Below are 7655 nucleotides of genomic sequence, written 5' to 3' on the forward strand. Positions count from 1 at the left end.
ACCCAGGGTGCTCTTCCTACCTCCTTCTCCCAAGTGACCAGGACTGCAGGCATTTCCCACCACACCTGGCCCCGGGTGCCTGCATTTTTAAAGGAAAGTTGGGAGGGGAGTATTACAGTATTTAGTACTTATCATTGACCTGTGATTGATTTAAAGACACCATACCCCTTGTCCCTAGAATCTACAAAAATTCTCTGTCACCTCTCTGTGCAAGGTAGCAGTGGGAGCATGGCCTGGGGCGTCAGGTGGCCTGGGCTCCAGTCCCAACCCTGCCTTGATCTTACATACACCTCTGTGCCTCCGTGTCCCCATTTATATATCCAGCGGGGTGAGTGTGGTGCCACCTCACTGCAGGGTGAGGAGGCTTGGATGGGTTGATGTAAATGACGTCCTGAGAAGAGCACCTGCACACAGGAAGCACCACGTGTTTGCTGTGTGGTCAGAGTTCTTGCTTGGATGTTAGCATGTCAACAGTGGGCACCTGTGTTGGGGACACTGGAGCATCACTCAAGCCTCTGGGTGGAGTTGGCCCTCCCTGAGGTTTCACGGGACACGGCATTCCTGCAGGAGGCCAGCGCCAAGGGCACCGAGCAACACGCCTCAGATTCAGGCAGAGCTGAGATTCTGACTTGACGTGGCCACCCATCCGTCTCCCAATGCCCTTCCAGGGAGCACGGTTGGATTCCAGCAAGGACAGTGGCCTTTCTGGAGCCACCTGCCAGTAGCAGGTGGGGCCACTGGTGGGCCATGTCTCCTGGTTCCTTCAGCAGGGTCTTCTAGAAAAGGTGTTCAACAGGACCCTCTTGTTGGATTGCCTTTGTCACCTCCAGGTGACTCTAGACTCCAGCTTCCTGGTGAGCCAGAAAAGGAGCACTTCTAATCACACTGTCACTTTTCTTGTTGTTTCATTTTCTCTGTTTCATTTCTGTGTTTTGCCTTTGTGCCTAGCACTTGGGTTCACCCAACACTGGGATTTGGCCTTGGACGTGAGGGGCAAGGGTGGTGGTAGATTGCAACAGGAGCAGGTGGTACCTGCAGGAAAAGCCAAGGTGATACATTTATTTGTAATTAAATTTGGGCCACCCGGAGGAAGCCTATGTACAACCTGAGTAGAATAGAGGGTTCTGGAGGGGAAGAGGATGGTTTGGGAGTATTTAGTACTGTTTTCTTGTCAGCATCACTTCTCCTCTCACCAGGGTACCGTTGGCCTTTTGAGTGGGTGGGACGTCCTGTTTTTGTGTAATCTTTCTGGTTCCTGGCATCCAAGGGATGTCATAGCATCCCTTCTGCCACTTCACTGAGATAACCAGCCCTCCATCCCTTACCCAGGAGCCCCTGCAGGTGGACAGAGTGCACTCATGGGGAGGGGTCAGTGGCTGGGAGAGCTGGATGTTGGTCTCAGTTGCCCGCCATTCTGTTTGGTCCACAGCAACAGCAATGCTTCCTCTCATCAGTTAACCTTGCCTAGGGATGTGCTTCTGAGCATTCGCTGGGGAAGCAGTGAGGATTCGGCTTCTGGAATAGAATCGAGGTCCTCTGCTTTACCTGTGTCCACAGGGGCCAGCAGGAGAGCAGGAGAGGCTGTCAGGTGACCAGGACAAGGAAGGGACCTTGCAGCCTTGCCTTCAAAGGACCTCCCCCTTGGGTGGGGTGGGACTGAGAGGGTCAAAGTCAAGCCCAGAGCTGGGAGAGAAGGAAGTACATGGGGCAGGGCTGAGCTGTGTGGGGTCACCATGTTGAATTTGGGCTGGAACTCTGGTGGTGTCCCCAAGAGCCACCCTTCTGCATCTCTTATCAAGTCGGGGTCATCACACTGGGGTCTTGTAGTTAGCCCCAGTGGGAACCTGACTTGCAGGTTCCCTTTTCCTACCGAGCTAGTTTGCTTTGGGGTGGAGGTGGGTGTCTCCAGAGGCCGCTCAGCTGTACTCTGGCTGGAAGTCACCTGTCTGCTCCATTGTGTGCAACTCCTACCAGGAAGCAAAGCCCCACACAGCCCCCTAGACCTGCCCAGAATCATTTCTGCTGCCTAGCCAAACCTAGCTCCCTGTTCACCTGGGAAAAAGGACGATTTGGGTCCTGACAGCAGGGAGAAGGTTGGGTGGAGTTTGCATTGACACCCATTTTTGCTGTTTGTCCCGGTAAACCCCGTTCTTGTCTGATGTTAAAATAATAGTTTCAGAGGCTTGGGGAGTTGGCTTATTTTATTTTGCTTGCCATTCTAATCAGATTTTTCTTCTAAGCTTAGACAGTGGAAGGGTGCCCAGGAATATTTTGGGGAAACAGGACAGTGTTGGGAGTTGCCCCAAATTTAAGACACGACCAGGAGTAAAGCACACCGGTATAACTAGTGGCATCCTGGGTCCAGTTGCATCCTATGCGTGTGGAACCCACATCACCTTATCTGGCTTCCTCGGCTGGCTCATGAATGGGCCTCCCTGTCAGTCAGCCTGCACAGGCTCCGTCCTCTTCCTGACAAGAAAGTGAAAGCTAACTGCCAGGGGATAAGGGGCTGGAAGAAAGGGAACTAGAAACCCAGAGACTCTGCAGGGTTCCAGAGAGCGGTGCAGCTCCCCAGGAACATTCATTCGTGCACACATCTAACAGAAATCCCAGATCTGCTGTGCACCAGGGACCATTCTGGACACTAGAGAGACCACAGTGAGCAGAAGTGGCAAGAGGGATCCAGCCAGTGACCAAAATGAGAAAAATACCAGTGTAGGGCAGGTCAGGGGTTGGCAGTGATCAAGAGGTGAAAGTCTCTTGGGACACAGCCATGTCCCTTCACTTATTCCTGTCTGTGGCTGGTTTGCACACTGGGCAGAGCTGAGTGGTGATTCAGGCGCCATCTTGGTCTCTACAGGGTGCTCTGCTGACCCCTGGTGGCCAAGCCTCGCAGGGCACTAACCTAGGAAGAAGTGAGGTGCAGTGATGGGTGGGAGCACCTCAACCTGGCTGACCAGGAGGCTTCTCTGATGTGACATTGGAACTGACACCTGGAGGACAAGAGGGAGGAGTCAGGCAGAGGAAGGCTGGGGGCAGGGAGAGAGAATAGTGAGTGCAAAGGGCTGAGGCAGCTGAGTTGAGCTTGTTCAAGGGAACAAACAAGAAAGGAGGTGACAGGCAGTGCCAGAGCTTGAGCACGGTGGCTCAGCACTGAGGGATGTTCAGTGTCAGGGAGCCAGGTGCAGCTTGCAGACCTGGGGAGGAGGTTGGTTCCACCCGGGCTTGTGAAGCAGGCAGGTATGAGACCTGGCTTCGCTTTAGGAATTCCCTCTGATCGTTCATGTTGCAGAGTCAAGGTCAGGAATGGGGCAGAGAGCCCTGGGAGGAGGAGGTGTTGGCGCCCAGGTGGATGAGCTGGTACGTGGCTGGGCTGTCCAGGCTCCATTAGCAATGGAGGCTGATATTGCTGTGTGGTGTTTGGAGTAAATGATGAAAGTCACAAACAGGACTAGAACTTGCCCTACAAGTCCACCTCATGACCACCCCCAGGGTTCTGTACTCCTTGGATCGGAGGTGGGAGCTGGGGTCCTTCCCATCCTGGTCTCAGTCTGCCCTGAGGGGGCCTCCCCCACACCCTGAGTGTCCTGGGCCTCGTGTGTGTCCCAGTCCTCCCTGCAGACCCGGGGGGGCACACACTGAAGGCAAAATTTAGTTAGCACAAAATAATCCCAGCTCTCCACTCACCAGGGGTGTGTGGTGGACAAGCTTTGGCCTGGCCCAACCCATTAGTGCCTGACCAGGTGGCTTTATGGGCACCCCTGGTCTCAGGAAGCTTTTGTTAAGTAGAGACTGTGGGTGGGCTTTTGTGCTCCCCTCCAAACAAGTTAAGATTCATACCACCTTCTAAATCTACCCTGTGTTGGAGAACACAGGCCACTGGCCAGTGAAAGATGCCTATGGACCGGGAACCTTACCTGCTCCGCCATCTAGTAGTGAGAAGTGAAAATACACCCTCCCCTGTGCGCACCTTCACGACTTCCATCATGGAAAGCCGTATTGATTTAGTTGTGTTTGGGTTCCCCGAGGCTCTCAGTCAGGAGGATGAGGAGTCTTCCTGTAGAATGAGGAAGCTAGAAGACCCAAGGATACTTTCCTTTTTTTATTTTTTATTTTTTGCCTTTCAAGATTGAGGGGAGCTTTGTCCATCTTGGTCTGGACACAGGGACAGGAGGAGAGGTGGCCTGGAGCCCCTTTTCTCGTCCTTTGGGAAAAACCTGGGAGAGAATTTCCCTTGTGCTGGAGACCGCGTTCACGCTGAGACCGGCAAGCGGCTGCACTTGGCAGCCATGCTGGAAGAAGACCGCGTGTCGGTGAAGATCCAGCATGAGGCGCCCCATTGCAGCAGTTCTTACAGATCTCACCTGAGATCCAGCTGCCCCAGCCACACAGTGCCTGGAGTCGCCGTCCCAGTGCTCTGGGATGGTCTCCAGTGCTTGGGCCTCTAGGACCCTGCTTTGAGTGTCGGTGGCCCCAGCTTGCACGTGCTTGTCTGTCCCTCTGTCCTGGCTTCTGAGGAGTCCATCACTTCCCTTTCAGTGGCCGGCTGGGAAGGGGGGCTAACCTGGTGGGAGCTGTGGGTGGGTTTTACGGCCCCTGTGAGCTGCACAGGGGTTTCTGGAGGCTGAAACAAAGAATCTGAGTGAAAGTCTAACGCGCGCTAGAGGACGTCACGCGTGGGACATTTATCTGTCTCTGTTCCCTGTGGCTGTCTCTTCCATCCCTTACCGCCCCATTTATTGGGTTAGCCCAAGAAACGGGGGCACACACACTGCCATATGCTGCCCAGCAGGGAACTCAGAATAGCTACGCTCTCAGCACCTGTAAGGCAGAGACACAGCTTGGCCTCCGCTCACAAGATCAAGTCACCCTGTAGGTTTGGAGTCACTTCTAGAAGCCACACTGGGGCAGCAGAGTGTGCAGGTTACCGTGGTTCCACTCCTCTGAGAGTGGATGGGCCTCGGGGACTGAGGACAGGATGGCAGTGTTTGCCCAAGGTTCTCGAGTCAGGACCCACAGGGCATGGAACAGGCAGAGGTGAGCTGCAGGCCAGACCTGACAGCGCTCCTTCACCAAAACAAGTGTCCCTGGATCCCACGAGGGGATTGAAGCCAAAAGCATGGTTTCTGCCTTTCTCCGTCACGGGTGAAGCAGGCATGGGCTGCTACAGAGGTCTTCTCTGTGTGGCTGTGTCACAAAGAAGAGGTGGAAAGCACGTCCATCTGCTCCGTGAGCTGCTCACCATGGAAGGTGGTCACTGCAGCACACAGTGACTGCCACTAGTGTTTCTGTGTGACACAGGTGTAGGCAGGACTGCCAGATCCCAAAGGAAGATGGAGGGCTGACCCTCAGGGGTCAGAAGATTGGAGAGGGGTGGGATTTCTCCAGCAGGCCAGGGGCACCCAGTCTTATGGGCCGATCCACCCCAACACAGGACATTTCAACCATGTCAACCAGGGGACCCCCCCACCATGACTCCCCAGTGAGCACCTCTGTCAGAACAGAGCCTTGTCCTTCTTTGCACCAACTCCACGGCCAATAAACAAGAGGACTTCCCAGCCAGATCCCTGCCCTCCTCTGCCTGTGCGGCACTCAGTTAAACCCATTGAGATTTGGGGTTGGAGGAAACCAGAGTGAGGTGCGGATTACTGACCTGAGACATGGCTTCCTCCCCTCCGTGCTCTGGCTTCTCGCAACCTCATTTGTGATGCCTGAAATAAAACCCATACAGAAGAGCACGTCACACACAGGTCAGAAGACTGTCCTAACTGGAGTGTAACAGACCCTGAAGACATGATGTGGTTCAGGGCATGAGTGAGACCGGTAAGACCCAAAGATCCCACTCCCATTCCCCGAGTTCCTGAGAGCAACTCCCACCCACACCGGCTAGGCAACTGGTGCTAATGGGACAAGCAGTCACAAAGCATCACTTGTGCAAAGGGTGTGCAAACACACCAAGTTATACGACAGTTGCCATCTTGGAAAAGTCAGGGCATGTTAAAACATACCCCTCCTCCTCCAGCCCCTCTGGGTTCCATGTAAAATGCACTTCAGTCCTAAGCTCAGATGTTTGCTAACAGGATTGTCTCCTATATAAATGCTCAACAGATAACTCCCAGGTCATAAGGACCCAAGAATAATCTTCACTAGGGAAAATATTTTGTGCACAGGTAGCGTTTGATGTAGGTAGGTAGCATCCCTACCTTGTGGGAACTAAGAATACTACTGCAGTGCTACACAGTGCACGCAGGGGTGGTGTCGCTCCTGCTGAGAAAGACTGGTCCCAAAGTAGAACTCGAACCCAGGGCTAGGATAATTGGGAGTCTTCCGGGGAGTGGTGTGAGTTTGCAAACCACACAGTTATCAATGGAGAAAGTTACAGTAGCTTAGCTGGAAGAGACCAACAGAAAGTGAGTGCTCCTCAGGATTTAGAACTGGGGGAAATGGCCCAGCCAGGTATGAGATCTCTGAGGTGCCGTCTCTGCCCTCTCTGCAAGGACAGGGCTCTAATTGTTCTACAGTTTGCATAATTCCCCCACGGCCATGGAGAGCTATGCGTGCCCTCAGTCTGCTAAGGAGAGGAAGATTGCATGATGGGTTTTGTGGGATGCATAGAAGTCAGGCTGGAGTAGAGGGGTCCTCTTTAACTGGGAGGAAGGAAAAGACCTCAGGCTGTGTGCAACAGCTCCAAATAGGACAGGCGGCGGTGGAAATGAGGCAGGGGTACATGGAGAGGATGGAAGCAGGGTGGCAGGAAGGAAGCCCCCTGCATAGACTCTGAGTTGGGCCTCAGTACCTGGACAACACCATCCCATCAAAAGCACCTGTGATACACTTGACCTTGTGTTGTGTAAGTGTCTGTACCTCCCCAGGGCTCTAGATCTGGGCTGTGTCTGGATCTTCTGGCTCTCTGGACTGGGCTTAGCACATGGGACAGCCTTGTGTTGCAGATGAGCGAGTGAGTGAGTGAATCTGGGAATGACCCCGTGTTGGGGAGGCTCCTGCCCTTCCCTATAGGTCCACAGAAGGAGAAAGAGAAAGGTACTGTGTCCCCAGCCCCTCCACAGCAACGGGATTCTGCTGCCTTAAACCAGTTCCTGCCTGTAGCCTGCAGCACAGTTGCCATTCTGCTTCCCACAGCTCCTAGCACTGCTCAGCGACCCGGCGCTGCTCTTGTTCTTGTTCCCCTGGATGCTGGGAGCAGTGCAAGAAGCTGGAGGTGGGAGGGAGGGTGGCACAGTGATCTCCTGTGACAAATTCGCAGAGCCCCCAGTGTGGGAGGTGGCACCGAAAGACTCGGTGGAGATCTGACCCCTAACTCACGTCATGCTCACCAGGTGCCTGAGAGCCACACGTGTCACTCAGCCCACTCGGGGCTCTGGCTGTGGAGTTGTGGCCCTACGGGTTGGAGGGGTCTTGAGTGGTTGTTCCTGCCCTCTCCAGGGAACACCATGTCGCTCCCACTTGTTAGCAGTAGGGGGCAGTAGTTAGCAAAAAGGGCTCACAATCAGAACATTTTCATCCTGTAGTTTCAGCATTTATTTTAACCCTGCTGTATACAAACCCCATCCTAACATCATCCTCCCCACAAAAACCATTCATCCTCCTCACGAAAACTGCCACCAAGGTACAGGAATGACAGCCACCTAGCAAAT

This window comes from Castor canadensis, chromosome 7 (genome assembly GCF_047511655.1).
Source record: "Castor canadensis chromosome 7, mCasCan1.hap1v2, whole genome shotgun sequence".
Lineage (NCBI taxonomy): Eukaryota > Metazoa > Chordata > Mammalia > Rodentia > Castoridae > Castor > Castor canadensis.